Raw genomic sequence first — 14,167 nt, forward strand, 5'->3', positions numbered from 1 at the left:
AGGGTGCAAATCAAATCATTTGACCAGTAGCAAAGCTCTTTGTTGCCCTCTGCAGGGACAGGAATCGGGACCTTGTTCATCAGGCACTGAAAAGGGAAAATGGAAAAAAAAAATTGTTGGAGGAGTCTTGAAAGAATATACATCCATGGCAGTAAATCCTGATGCATTTCTGGTTCTTTAAGAGCCCTTCCATTGTTCAGTGATTTATACAGCAGGCTGTATTTTAAAGAACTGACGTGTTTAATGCTTTAGAAAGGTAAGGGATTTCTGTTCAAGAAAAAGGGCTGTGTGTGTCCCTTTCCATGAGTTTTTCTGGAGGAGATAGTGTGGTGTTTGCTGAAAAGTTGTTGCAGTAGCTATGTATATGTGTCCAAAATATGTTGTTCCTCATGAAGCTATTCATAATTGCTTAATTCCTGCTGCATAAAGAAAGATACTTGACTCTGTGAAACCAGAGCAGGGGGGAAAAAACCCAACCCACCAACCTTTTGGAAAAGGCAATACTGCCCAGAGGGAGGCTATAAGGAAAGTTCTGATCCATTTTTCTCAAAGGGTCTCTAGAAACACAAAGTATTTTATTCTGCTGTGTTATAGCTGTTTTTAAATTGCAAAGTAGCTGAAATAACTAAAAGGCAGAAGGAAAATCATTAAGTAGAAAGCAAAAATAGAACCAGAGCTCCATTAACAAAGTACCTTTCTCTGCTGTCTCAGCTTTTCAAGGCTGATGGGATGACAGCTTCTTGTTTAAGTTTTCACAGATTTCTTTACAGGCATGTAACCCATGAACTTATGACTGATATGTATATATATTATACATGCATTCATAAATGAACATTGATCAGTCTTTGGAACACTTGATGATGAACTCATACTTCTCAGGTTCCTTGAATATTAACACCATCTTACAAAAATCAAATGTATTCAGATGTACCTTATGTTTTATGGGGTATTTCTGGCTTCTGCCATTCAAAGACCTTAAAAGCATATAATCTATGCTGAATAAGGAGATCAGGTGGCTACCTCCAGAAGCTGGAGTAGAGATTTTATTTAGGTTAATCCACCAGATAATGTATTTGCCATGTAATTCTGGTCTGGAACATAAGGAGGGAAAAAAAATGATAAATAAGGGGGGGGAAAAGCCTTGTAGCACCATGCCTGCATTTTTTGGCTGACCCTATGCCCTGGCAGCTGACAGCAGAGCTGCCATTGCCTTCGGTGGATGTATACTAGGAGTGTAGAAAAGAGATGTGGAAGACTTTGTCTGTATTTTAGTTTTTTTGGCATGTTTCAATGGATAGGCGAGGCTCAACGTGCTCCGGTGTTCACAGTAGTTAAGCCTGGGCTGTAGGTGCACATCTTCTGTGCCATGGGCAGGACGCATCACCCTCTCACACTCCAAGTGCTCAGACTGGTCTGGCCCAAGCCTCTCTCCCTTCCCACATGCTGCAAATGCTTCTCTCAGTCCTGCCTTGGGCAAACCCCTTAAGGTTCTCCCTGCTTGCCTGGGAGCAGAAGATGGGATGGGAGCCTGCCAGCCCCATGGCTGCTGCTTCAGGGGGAGTCGGGGAAGCTGCCTGGCAGAGGCTGCACCCACAGCAGCTGCCGTTCATCCCCACTCTGGGTTATATGTGAATGTAGCTGAGCCAGCTGGGTGGTATTTGCTTCTTGAACAGCTATTTCTGGGCTCCTCTGGGAAAAGAGAGCAGGCCAGGTGGGAGTGCTGTATCAGCCCGAATTGGCACATTGGCTGCCAGTTAACATCGATGTGTAAGAATGGCTTTCTTGCTTAAATCAAAGGGCCCCATGGAGCAATGTCCTGTCTCTGCTGGTAGCCAAGGACAGACATGTCAGGGAGGCAACAAGAACAGGCAAGGGTATAGAGATGCTGTCCTGGTGTGCTTGCCCTGCCTCCTGCCGTCGGTGGCTCAGGGATGCCCTACAGCAGGGACCTGTGCCTCGTGTGCCTCAGCCTTTGGTTAATTTTCTCACATTACCTTGTCTAATCTGTTCTTGGAGCTGTGTGAGCTCTTGGCATCTGCAACATCCTGTGGTAATGAATTTCCATAATGTAATGGGTTAAAAAAAGGTACTTCCTTTTGTTTGTTTTAAGCCTGCCACCTGTTAATTTCATTTGAGGTCCCCTAGCTCTCCTGTTGTGACAGGCTCAATCCCTGGGCACCTTCCCTGGTGGTCTCAATTACACAGACCTCTGTGGAGGTCCCTTCTGATTATTAACTCTTCCTTTTAAGAAAGCTGTCCCTTACCAGGCGGTATGGGCTTTGCAAATGGTCTTAACCTTACTGATGTTGTTTGGATGATGGATGTTTTAAAAATCCAACAAGTGTTACAAAATGTCTCCTAAATACTTGCCCCCCCCCCCCCCCCCCCCCCCCCCTCCACTTTAGCAATTTAATCTCATCATAATCCAGGTAGCATCAATTACATGTAGTCTCCCATCCTGAACTTAGTGCTGGCTGGTTACAAACACCTAACGATAACACAGTGTATTTTACACAAATGAGAAAATACAAACACACACCAGATCCATCGCTACTGTAGCTAATCTCTCTTAAATTCAGTTCACCCTCTGTCACAATAACTCTTAATTTGCATGAAAAAAATAATCTTGTTTCATATTTTTAATATGTGGAATACCTTCAAAGATGAACATGAAAATTGCAATGGCACGCGGTATCTGCTGCAGGGGAACGCTCCCAGTGTAGTGTCTCCTGTATTTTAAATCAATACAATATACAGGACAGCAAGTGACAGGGAGAGGCAGACTTGATAAATTACTCGTTATACAAGGTGAATAAAAGTACAGGGACCTACAAAGCTGTGGCAGAGACTTGCTGGGAGGGGGAAGGGAGCTGAGTAGCTGGCCGGCTCCTTCTCTTCTGCTTAAAACTGCTGCCGAGTCCCTGAAGCTGCCAGCTTGTCTGTTTGATGGCTTGGCAGGGTTCTGCTGGGAAATGTGCAAATTGCAGCTTGTGGGAACAGGGGGAAAATACAGAAAGTAGACTAATGTGGAAGAGGAGCATCTAACCTCACAAAATCAGTTTTTAACCTGGAACTGCCAGGCCTGGTTAAGGAGAAGGATTGGTTTCTTGTAACTTTAATCACATTTGAAGTAGTTAGCCTATTAAGCCTCATTTATTCCATGATTCTATTAGCAGCTTTGATCCATGTCTGCAGCTCTTCCCCACATTAGGGGATGTATAACGTGTGGCTGCACAAAAAGGAGTGGGAGGAAACCCTTTGCTGCAGCAAAATAGTCGTCTTTAGTAGGGTTTGGGGAGGCTGGTGAGGCGCTGCCCTATCTGGGCACGCATGCCCCTGGGAGCATGACAGCAAGCTCTGGGAAAGAGGATCGGCAGAGGATGTAAACACCGCCTGGCTGCCCCTGACAGTCACACCCCTTAAATAACTGTCCTGGAAGAACAGACTTCAGGCAGCCGCTGGTCAGTGGGAGCAGAAGGATCCTGGGTTTGGCTGGGCCAGAAATGTTGCAAGAAGAGGAATAGACGAGATGTTTTGACACTTCTGCTGTTCCTTTCAGTCAAAGCCCGGCAGGGCAGAGCTATGGAGAATCTGCAAAAGAAACCAGACTGAACTTTTGATCTAAAAAAAATAAATAAAATAATTCATGTTATTTTCTTAATCCAAACCCACAGGCTTCAACTTCATAAGGACAGTTATGGGTTTCCTTTTTTCTGTGGTTAGACTGCCATGGTAGAATTGAAGGGTTCTGCTTACACTATACAGTCTCCAATTTAATACCAATTAAATATTCTGTAGATGGTTGAAAAAGTGCTCTGGATTCAGATTGTCTTGTTTCATGGTAAATATATTTTCATTCCATCACTCAACACCCTTAAGCCCGTTGTAGCTATGTGAGTGACTCTTCTGCTGTTCCCCTGGGAGCGGTGCAGGAGGCAGGCGTTCGAACTCCTGGCCCTGCCCCCTGTGTAATGCAAGTACAGGTTTATAAGCACAGGTCTGTAGCAGCTACAGTTACTTTGCCAGATTCTGCTCTAATTTGCCAGTCGGATTCTGTCCTGCCAACCTGAACACATCCTGACACTGGAGCTCAAGAATCAGGTTTTGTGGGGCAAGAGCTGTGGCAGAGCCAGGATCCTCTTCCATGTGGCCTTCTGACTAATAGCTAACGTACAACTCCATAGCTAATGAAGAAACATTTTTTCTGCTGGGCTTCAAAGGAGCCGATCCTGACACCCAAGAACCTACAGTTTGGTTTCTGTTACCTTGTCCCTTGTCTGTAATGGGGGTGAATGGTACTTACCACCCAAAAGTGCAAAGTCTTTGCTGATAGAAGCATTTCTCAGCCCAAGGCTGTTACGCTTCCTCTTAGGTTCTGTCCCATCCATGGTTCCTTCTGTGAAGTTGTGAGTCTGCTGGCAAACAATCAACTCTTATGGCTTGGAAAGCATCTATGATGCTCCACAGTACTGCTTGCCAACTTTGTCAGCAAATTCAAGAATGGCCTTACTCCTCCCAGCACTCATCTCTCTGTTGCCCTTCAGGTCTTTAACTTCCTTACTTATTGGCTCTCCTTTTTGTCCTTGCACCAGCCTCATGATTTTTCTATGCTTTTATCTCCAGCAGTCAGTTATCTTTTCGGGGGTTTGTGTGGCTTTTTTTTAAAAAAAATTCTGAACTGTAGATTCACATGTGACATTAAAAGCCTGGGAGCTAACCCTTCATGGTGACAAAGAAAAGCTGCATCCATGAGACCATCTAACTCTTGTCTTGAAGCAGAAGTATCCCAGGGTAGACCCTTCAACTCCAACAGATGTTAACTTCTTGAAAGGCTCTACTGAGCCTACTCTGCTCTCACAGAGTCCCCCTGTGGTTCGCCCCTTACTGCCCTCATAACTTGGATTTTTTGCTAATATCTTTCATGCAAAGAAAACCAATGACTGCTTTTAGTTGACTTGAACAACTGATCACCATCTGCTTTACAACACTTCTTTTTTTATATCTATGAAGATTTTCCACCTTCTATACTCCTACCTAGTTCATGTCTGTTTTCAAAAGATGTTGTAGAGAATATTGATGTACTCTTCCTTGCAATAGTGGCATTGAAAAAAAGATCTGTAACACGGAGCTACTGCTGTGCTTGGGGTGGGGGAGTGGCCATGCAAGCATCAAATATTTGGAGAGCTTTTGTGTACTTACATACATAGTCAGATTGGTCTGTCTTTAGTAAAAGTCTAATCTCTAGGATTGTGTCCCTATATTCTGTCAGAATTGGTCTATTTTGCTAAAGCTGTATTACTTTACATGAACACTACCTTCAGAAAATAAGCCTGATAATATGCTCATAGTAAATCTGATTGTAAAAGTTCCCATCATATTAGTTTTTGTGACTATGCCTGTTGGTATATTTGCCTTCCCCAGCAGGACTCAGGAAGATGGAGACGGGCTCTTAACAGTATTGTGTGGTGGGAATGTGCCTAAGTTAAAACAAGAGAGGATCAGACTGTATGTAAGGAGAGAGTGCTTGCCCATGAAGACAGCCAAGCAGTGGGGCAGAAGCCCAGGAAGACTGTGTGGTCTGCATCCTTAGAGGTTTTCAAGATACAGCTGTATAAAGCCCTGAGCCACCTGGTCTGATCCTGCAAGTGACTTTGCTTTGGGCAGAAAGTTGGGTTAGAGACACCTGAAGTCCCTCCCAGCCTGAACAGGGCTGTGATCTTGTGATCCTGTGACTCTCAGGTTGAAATCAGGACATAGACAAATAAGAGAGAAGAAAAAATATTTCTGACAACTTTAATAAACCTCTCCTGGGTGATAGCTCTTCACTCCTAGCACTCATTTTCGCCTAGGGGATTAGTCAGAAAAGCAATCCACTACGGTTGTTACCCCAAACACAAATATTAATGGTACTAATGATTTATTTATTTATTTTTAGAAACATTCAATTTGGCTCTGGTCCCAAGAATAAGTCCCTCCGTCTGCTTGGATGTTCTTGGTCACTGGTGGCCTCGGGCTTCCTCAGCAGCAGAATGGATCTGCCTTCCTGCCTGCATTTCACTGGTACCTTCAGAGTTTTCATTTCTCTCTGTTCTGCTGGTGAAAAGGTTTTGGAAGTTGTAACTATCTGATATACCCTAACAGATACAACTCTGTGTTTATTGGCATAGAGATGTGGGTCTGGAGGAGCCGAGAGGACCCTTCGCTGTGCCCTGTCTCACATTGTTACGGCTTGCTCTACATGCCATTGATTGCAGGGGGGGCATCAGGTAGCAAATGAAGCTGGAGAGTGCATTTTCTGGGCAAATACCGAAGATGTGTTAACAAGGAAATGCTTTCACTTGCTCCAGGTTCTGGATCACGTTTTCCATTAACCACCCAATCTCTCAAAAGGCTGCCAAACACTTCTCCCACCAGCTTGCCCTGTTTACTAGAGCAGCTGCATGCTTGCTACCTCCTTAGGGACTCACACAGCCTTGCTTCCAGTTAGATGCACTGTTTTGTAGAGAGCACCGAGCAGAGCCATGTTACCCAAGCCGTTACCCAAGCCTTTGTTTCAGCTCAATGGGAAAAGCTTCTGGACTGTCTTTTGTTCCAGTTGGTTCTCCTTCAAAAAGCTGAAGTGTGTGTGTGTACATGCAAGCATATAAGGCTTATTCTGTAACTGCTCTGTGCTGGATGCAAACATTTGTCGTTCTGTTTTGTGTATGCGTGGGCCAGTTGGCAAAGTTTGTCATAGCAATTTAACGATCAGAAGTGGCAATGTCTAAACACTTTTGTGTTTTCTAAAGTATATTTAAAATTAATGCAGCTTCTAGGGCCAGGTGCTGACACCCCAAAGGAGTACTCAAGTAGTACTTCATTGCTCTTGCAAGTCTGTTTAGGTCAATGTTGCTTAAAGAATATGATTTGACTCATGAGTGAAGGCATTAGCCTCAAGTTAGCAATAAATAGAGGTAAACCATAATGTATCAGCTAGTATGTTCCCCACGTATACATGGAGGGTTTATATTTTTATAAGGAGAAAATTACGTGTGTTCTAGTTACAGCTTTTATTTTTAATTGTTAGCTTCTATTTTCCCCCAGTAATAAAAATTGGATTTGTCTACACTACCCAGGCAAAATGCCTCCAATTTCTTAGATCTGACATTTGAAAGACTGGTTTTCACTCTTGTGGTAGAAAAATGGCTTCTGCAACACAGGATTTGAGGCTTGGGTTATGATTTTCCCGAAAACCTAACCAAAGTCTCGGGCTGCAACTTAGGGTCATTACTTCTGCAACTGCAGCCCTTCTTCCTCCTTAGCAATTCCTTCCTCTCCAGTGCACAAGCCATGAGCTGTTGTGGATGATGACGAAGCAGAATATAGAGATAGTTTTGCCAAATATTAAGCAGAATGTTTCCCCTCAATTCATACCCTAAGCTTTATGCAGAACAGGAGAACCCTGATGCCCTGCAGCCTGCTCCTGTGACTTAGAAAATTTTTCCTAGTACGTGCTCGAGATTCTGATGGTAGCTTCCTGTGTTGTTAGTAATGCTTAGTGAAACTTATTTTCTTATCCTTCAACAGTCTGAAATGTAGTCCTTTAAATGTATGAAGCCTTTTTTCTTCCCTCTTGCTTCAGAAGTGTAGCTTTCCTTGTAAATCCCATCCACCACTACAGTTAAGCAGTCTCTGTCTACAGCATACATGCAAGATAAGATTATTTTTTGTAATGGACCATGGAAAATCTTCACAGAAAGCACCTCTCTGGTTTACAAAGGAATGTAACGTGCAGGACCAAACCTGTCACCTCTCACTTATTTTGGCTGAGACTTGTTCACTTTCAAACAGCTTTTCACAGCACACTGTCTCGCTCCAGCAAGGAGAAAATTTCTCAGTGTGATTCAGTGAGACTTCTCACCTGTTTAACTGTCATCACACGAGAACTCCTGCCTTGTGAACAGAGGTAGCAGGAAGGTGATGTTTGTGAGACCTCTCAGCTTTGTGAGCTGTTCCACATCCAGTTGAGCAATCAGGGAACGTTCTGCTCCAACAAAAAGAGTCTCTGCTCTGAACCAGCAGGAGAGTCTCCATTTCCAGCAGTGGGGAGAAATACTATATTCCAGCTGTAAAATAAGTACATGTGTATGAAAACATCCCCACAGTAATGAACGTCTGTAGCAGAATGAGGTCAGAGGAAAGATGGATGATTTTGCCTTTGTTAGTCCTGTGTATTCTCTGCTGTCAATGAGTGATGTCTTTTGAGCATAATGTGCTCTTTAACTCTTGAACTTTGCTCATAAGTATTTAACAGGAAAGGAAACATTTCTCTATACGGTCCCAATTCTAGCTGAAAGAATTGGAGTTGAGTCCAAATCACCACCTAAAAAACAAAGTAATGAAATATCTGCATGTAGTCATGGATGATAACCTGCACGACATGATACAAAATATTACAAAAAATTGTTCATTTAAAAAAAAACCAAAACAAACAAAAAAACCCCAAACCAAACAAACACAAAAACCCCAACGTGTAAGAAAGAAGGCCAAAGCAAGCTGATTTTACAGAGCAATGCATTCAGAGGCCAGGAAGCCTTTCATGGCTCCTAGTAGCTCTGGCCAACCTTCACCTTGCTGGCATCTCAGAAAGATGGCCCATGTGATCCCAGTGGCCATGTACCCCACTGCAGCCCTCACCTGTGGCAGCCAGTTTCACAACGGAGCTGCCAACAAAGCCAAGCTCAGGAGCGTGTGCAGGCACCATCTTTGCCAGCAGCCATCTCAGGCCTGCAGGCGGTCTAAGCCATGGAAGCGGGTGCAGAACTCCAAGTGGTTTGGGAACACATATGCCCTGATTTGCTGAGATCATGGCAATGATTCTTTCTAGAATAGAGATCTTCCCCTTGTCTACCCTGGCTGAACCTGGCAAAGATCCCCACTGAGTGCATCCCCAATTCTGAAGCTGAGTTGACAGGATGAGCCTGGGAAAAGTATGTGAGCGTGTTTTGTTTCAGAAGTGACCAACATCACTCATCTGCCATCTGCTGCCTAAAGGCTGGACCATGCTTCAGCACACGTGACAAGTGGAATTCACTCGTGGTTCTGTTCTTGTTCTTCTCCCAGTTCTTCTACATGCAAAGGAATGCAAGTGAGTCCCTGAACTCTACACTGATCTGACAGAGAAGCAAGACTCTATATGATTTCTTCTCTCATCCTTCTGCTTCCACGCTGGATTGGTCAGAATTGAAACTTTAGCAAGACCAGTCAAGCAGTGGCTGGATCCAGCAACCTTCTTCCTTTCACCAGTTGACTGGCAGTCCCTGCTTGCCATTTCAGTGGGAACTGTGATTACATTGGTCGTTTGTAACTGATAACTGGAAGCTTCCTTTAGGAGAATATAGTTGAAAGCACGTAGAGAGGAGAGGGAGAACTGTGTGTATGGTCCCAAATACAACAGACACGCACCCGTCAGCAAAACCATGTGCTGCCTTCTCCCCAGGGAGAAGGACCCTTGTGCCCTGATGTGGCAGCTGAGAATTTATTCCATCGTATCAAGAAATTCCCCTGACCAAAACTTCAGCCCGTCTGTACTACCAGAAACATAATCAATCATAGCTGGTAAATCAGAGCACCCCAGTGTTCTGGGCAACACAAACTCTTCAGTATGTTAAAACACTATTGAATATTAACAGCAGGATAGGACTTGTGAAGCCTCTCGTGATCAATCTCTTTCAATTTACATAGTTGATAAATTACAGTCTGAGAGTTATAATATGCCTGTTAGTTAAGGGCAGTGATGTTTTTAACAAATTCCTACACTTTTTGCAGTCGGAGCTTTGAAATCTGAGCTATAACCCACACAGGAGCAGGAATGTAAGTTGTTCTTTCACAGATCAGATATGACAGATACCTGTATTCACACTGTATATTTGTTCTCCTTTATTTCTGATCATATTGCAAGACCACCAATTTGGGTGTTTTTTCTGAGTTACAGCTAGGTACTTTTTTTTCCACAGCAGCTTGTTCTCACGTTTATCTGATTTTTAGTTTTTCATTTGTCAAATAAGAACTTCTTAAATAAATAAACATGTTGGGTTGGGGTTTATTTCCTTGCTTGCCTGCTATTCCCTGTGAGGTAACAATAACAAGTGACAGTTACGAAAGCCAGACACCGATAGCCACACAGCATCTCAGACCAGAAAGCATGCGTTCTTCTGGCTGCTTGCAAAAGCACAAGGAAAAAGCCCTGTCCTGTCAATTGTCCCGACTTCTGAATCCCAGCTGAAGGGAAATGTTTAGCTCAGCCTGTCCCAGAGCTGCTCACTCCGGCATCAGCGTGCTGCGGTGCTGCAGAGCGGGGCATCTGCTCTTCCTCCACGTGGGACTGCCAGGCATCAGGGAGCATGCCCCATAAACCCTGCCGCGGCGTATCTTCACCTGCAGGTATGCCATCTTGACACTGTTGGCTGTCAGGACAAGTTCCAGCAATGCTCAATTTACTGTGCTTCAGAGGAAAACACTCAGTAAACCTCTCAAGAAAACCATTTCGGAAAAGGTGGTGTGAAACTTTGATTGAAGAACTGAATTGCGCTCCTCTCTGCAGAAGCGTGGGCATGAAGCCAGGCATGCTTTACCAGTGGTGAAGTGCTAGTTTGTACTTTTGGTGGACAAAAGGCAGTATCCTTGCAGGACCCTCCTGAGCTGGAAAAGGCTCAGATAGTCTACAGCCTGGCCGTGAAAAATCTGGGATGTGTGCATGCCAAACTGGCATGCAGCACTCTTGGTAAATTCAATGTCTGGTCAGCAGCTTGTGTTGGGTGTGTTCGTGAGCTTAATCCAGCCTGTTGTGTCCAACGTACATCACGTTGTAACAGTCTCTTTCAACAGGTAAATGACTGAAGAGGCAGCTTAATTAAACTGCCCTTCAGCCCAATTTGCAGCGTTTCCTGATGTGCCTGAGGTATGCGCTGACAAATGTGTCTTAGCCAATACGTAGGACTCGCCTCCGGAGTAGGATTTTAAATTCTTTTTCCACCACTGTGCAGAGTTGTCTTCCATAGCTGAACCAGGCTGATGAGAAGGTTTGAAAGCTTGATGAGAGAAATCCCTGAAAGAGGAAGAGAAGAACAAGAACAAAGCATACCCTGGGGGCCAGCGAGTTGAGAAAGACAGCAGCATATCAGGCTGTTCGGAAGGACGGTTAAATTCCAGGCAGGAAAGGCATATGTCGTTTCGGTGTCTCTTCACTTTGGTATTGTAGTTTGCATCGAAACTGAAACAGTGCTACAGCATAAGAGGGTTACCTGGTTTTGTTTGGCTCCTTGACAAGCACGAGCGCAGTGAGTGGTGTGGGGGCACTCAGCTCAGCTGCCGCACTTGCAGGGAGCGACACTCTGTGACCCCCTCAGAAACACGGCTGGTTCCGTCTCAAAGACACTAAAAACTATGCTGCTGTTCCACACGCTGGGATGTGCATCTCTGGACAGTGGCAGTTAGAAACCCTCTGCTCCCCAGCACGGCTCTGTGCACAGCTCCCTCCCACCTGCCTGTCCCACTGCAGGCTGGCTGCCAGCCTGGGGGGCTTTCCTCCGGCTGTGCACGTTTCCCTGGAGCAGCAAACCTATGTCCTTAAAGCCTGTATTTAGCCAGGCAGGCCTAAGCCTTTTAATCTTTCTTGCATGACAATCCTTCCATTCTCCTGGTTGGGTGCAGTGACCTCCTTCCCCCATTCCCAATTTTGTTGCTCCTCGGTGTGGATTGTCAGTATACAGTGTATAATGCTCCCATGAGGGTGCTATCAACATCTTCGTATAAAGGTATAAAAGCTTCCTTACTTCAGCCAGAGAGAGTTGCCATCTATCTCCAAGGGCCATACGTATCTTTCTCGTGACCATGTTACAGTGCTAGCTCCAACCATACTGTATGCAACTAGTCTGGACATGAGTCTGTCCTCTCTGATTTTTCTGTTGGTTCCATTTCATAACAGATATTCATTAAATATTAATTTATTTTTCCTAAAAAGACATGATTTTATACTCGTGTTTCTGATCATATTGCAAGAAAAGAAGATTGCTCTGAAAGAGCATCGAGGTCTTCTTTCCTTTCACCTTCCACATTTATGGTGTTAGCTAATGGCCACTTTTCTTTCATTCATTCATTCATTCATTCATTCATTCATTCATTCATTCTTACACCTACTTTTGCATTGGTAAATAATAAAACCAAGATCAGTCCCAGATTTGTTTCCTGAGGAACTCCCCTTGATGAACTAGCTCTCCTGAAGGGGACTTGTGCCTATCACCTCCCGGCTGTACTACCCGAAGTATTCCAACTCATTTTTCAAGATGACTGGGGAGCTGGGGCAAGAGTAGGAGCCAGGGCAAGATGATGGGGGTCTGCCCAGGAAGGCTCGCAGGAGAGAGGGTCGAGATGGGGGTGTTGGTGAGAGCTGCAGCCAGAGAAGGGCAGGGATGCAGGACCAGCATCGTGATAGCGAGCTTCTCCTCTCAGGTAAAAGCACTTTCAGCATCTTTGAAAGAACTTGCTCCTAAGGGCACTGCCCACCTCGCAGGGGGGATGGTGGGAACACCAGGAAGGCTGCTGCAGGACATACACCTCACAGCACAGGAATGTCTGGCGGTTTTAAAAGTTTCCACGGAGGCAGGTTTGCAGAACAGACTCTGCTTTCTGCTGTTTGAGACACAAACATTGCTGCATTGTGGTCTCACATGAGAACCAGAATGCAACAGGGCAGGAGTATGTTTGTTTGCCTTATTCTCATGTTCTGAGAACAGAATTGTGCCAAAATAAACAAAGGGTGAGCAGTTAGAAACATTTTAAAAAATAATTTAATAATCTATATATTTTAAAGAGTCAGTGAAAAAAATTCACGTGCATATAGGTACACACTTCCTTTCTATTTTGCTCTTTTATGTGGTGGTTTTTTTTTTTTTTCTTATAACATTTTTCCTTGAAGGAAACCATTGCCATTAAAATTGCATGAATAAGTTTTTACTTTAAGAATTTTAATTTGTGCTAAAAATCAAAAGAAGACAAACTTATCCTAGATCAAAATGCAGGCCCTCTGATTCGCATATTATTTAGTCCCACATTTAATCCCTCAGACCTGTTAGAGTTTACTCTTAACCAAAGTTGTCCCATTTACACTCCAGGACAAATTTGAAATACAATCCTGACCTTCATCCCAGACTGCCAGAAAACATCCATCCACATCTGAAGAGGATTAAATGCAAGCTTTCCAAAGCCCCGTCTATCTATCAGCAACCCTAAAAAGCCTATCACTATAGTGTCTAGACACTGAGATAACCCTCCTGATGGAAGCAGATGGTAAAGACCTCTCCACATCATGGATTTCCATGAAAGATATAATGACACAAGGTTAAATTAACAGTCTCTTGGCAAAGCTTTTCATAGGAAAAGACACAACCAAATTCAGATACACACAACAGAAGGAAGTGAATAGTGTGTTGGTTTTTTTTAAATTCGGCCGGGCTGAAAATTGATGAACCTAAGCCTGGACTGGAGCAATAAATGAAGACTAGAAAAAGGGAAAATAGAAAGAAAGAAGGAAAGAAGTAAACAAGCTATGGAAGGGACTCCAGAGCAGATTTATATCTTGGGAAATGAAATCAAGGAAGCCAAAGAACTAAAAATGGATGCATTTCCTTGAAATAAACACATATGGGAACATTTTTGTTTCAGTGAAAGAACTTTTCCTGAGCATTGGGTGCAAGGGGAGTCAGAGTCTCATTTAAGATTTAGTAAGAGAAAAAATTAAGACCTTCATAAGCCAAGATGTGTACAGAGTGGGATGATTAATAAGCCTAGGTCCTACATACTCTGTTACTCCATACTTACTCAAGCAAGATCCCATTGGCCCAAGCAGTTCAACCGAGTGCAGCGCTTGGGCTTTGCTCCCCAAGTCCTCAGATGGGTACAGTCCTCCAGTCAGAATCCTTTTATAGAATGGGAAAGGACCATGAAAAATCCATATTTCACTTTTTCATGTTCTTAAACCACCACTCACCACACTGACCCTGGGTAACAGGCTGGCTTCATCCTCACCTATTTGGTTGCACCATCGCTCAATGGGACATTGCTGTGCCATCAGCTGTGGTGATTTCAAGCCTTTTCCTTGGAATGGAAGATAGGTGGACAAGTTTCTGGG

This window comes from Falco rusticolus, chromosome 3 (genome assembly GCF_015220075.1).
Source record: "Falco rusticolus isolate bFalRus1 chromosome 3, bFalRus1.pri, whole genome shotgun sequence".
Taxonomy (NCBI): domain Eukaryota; kingdom Metazoa; phylum Chordata; class Aves; order Falconiformes; family Falconidae; genus Falco; species Falco rusticolus.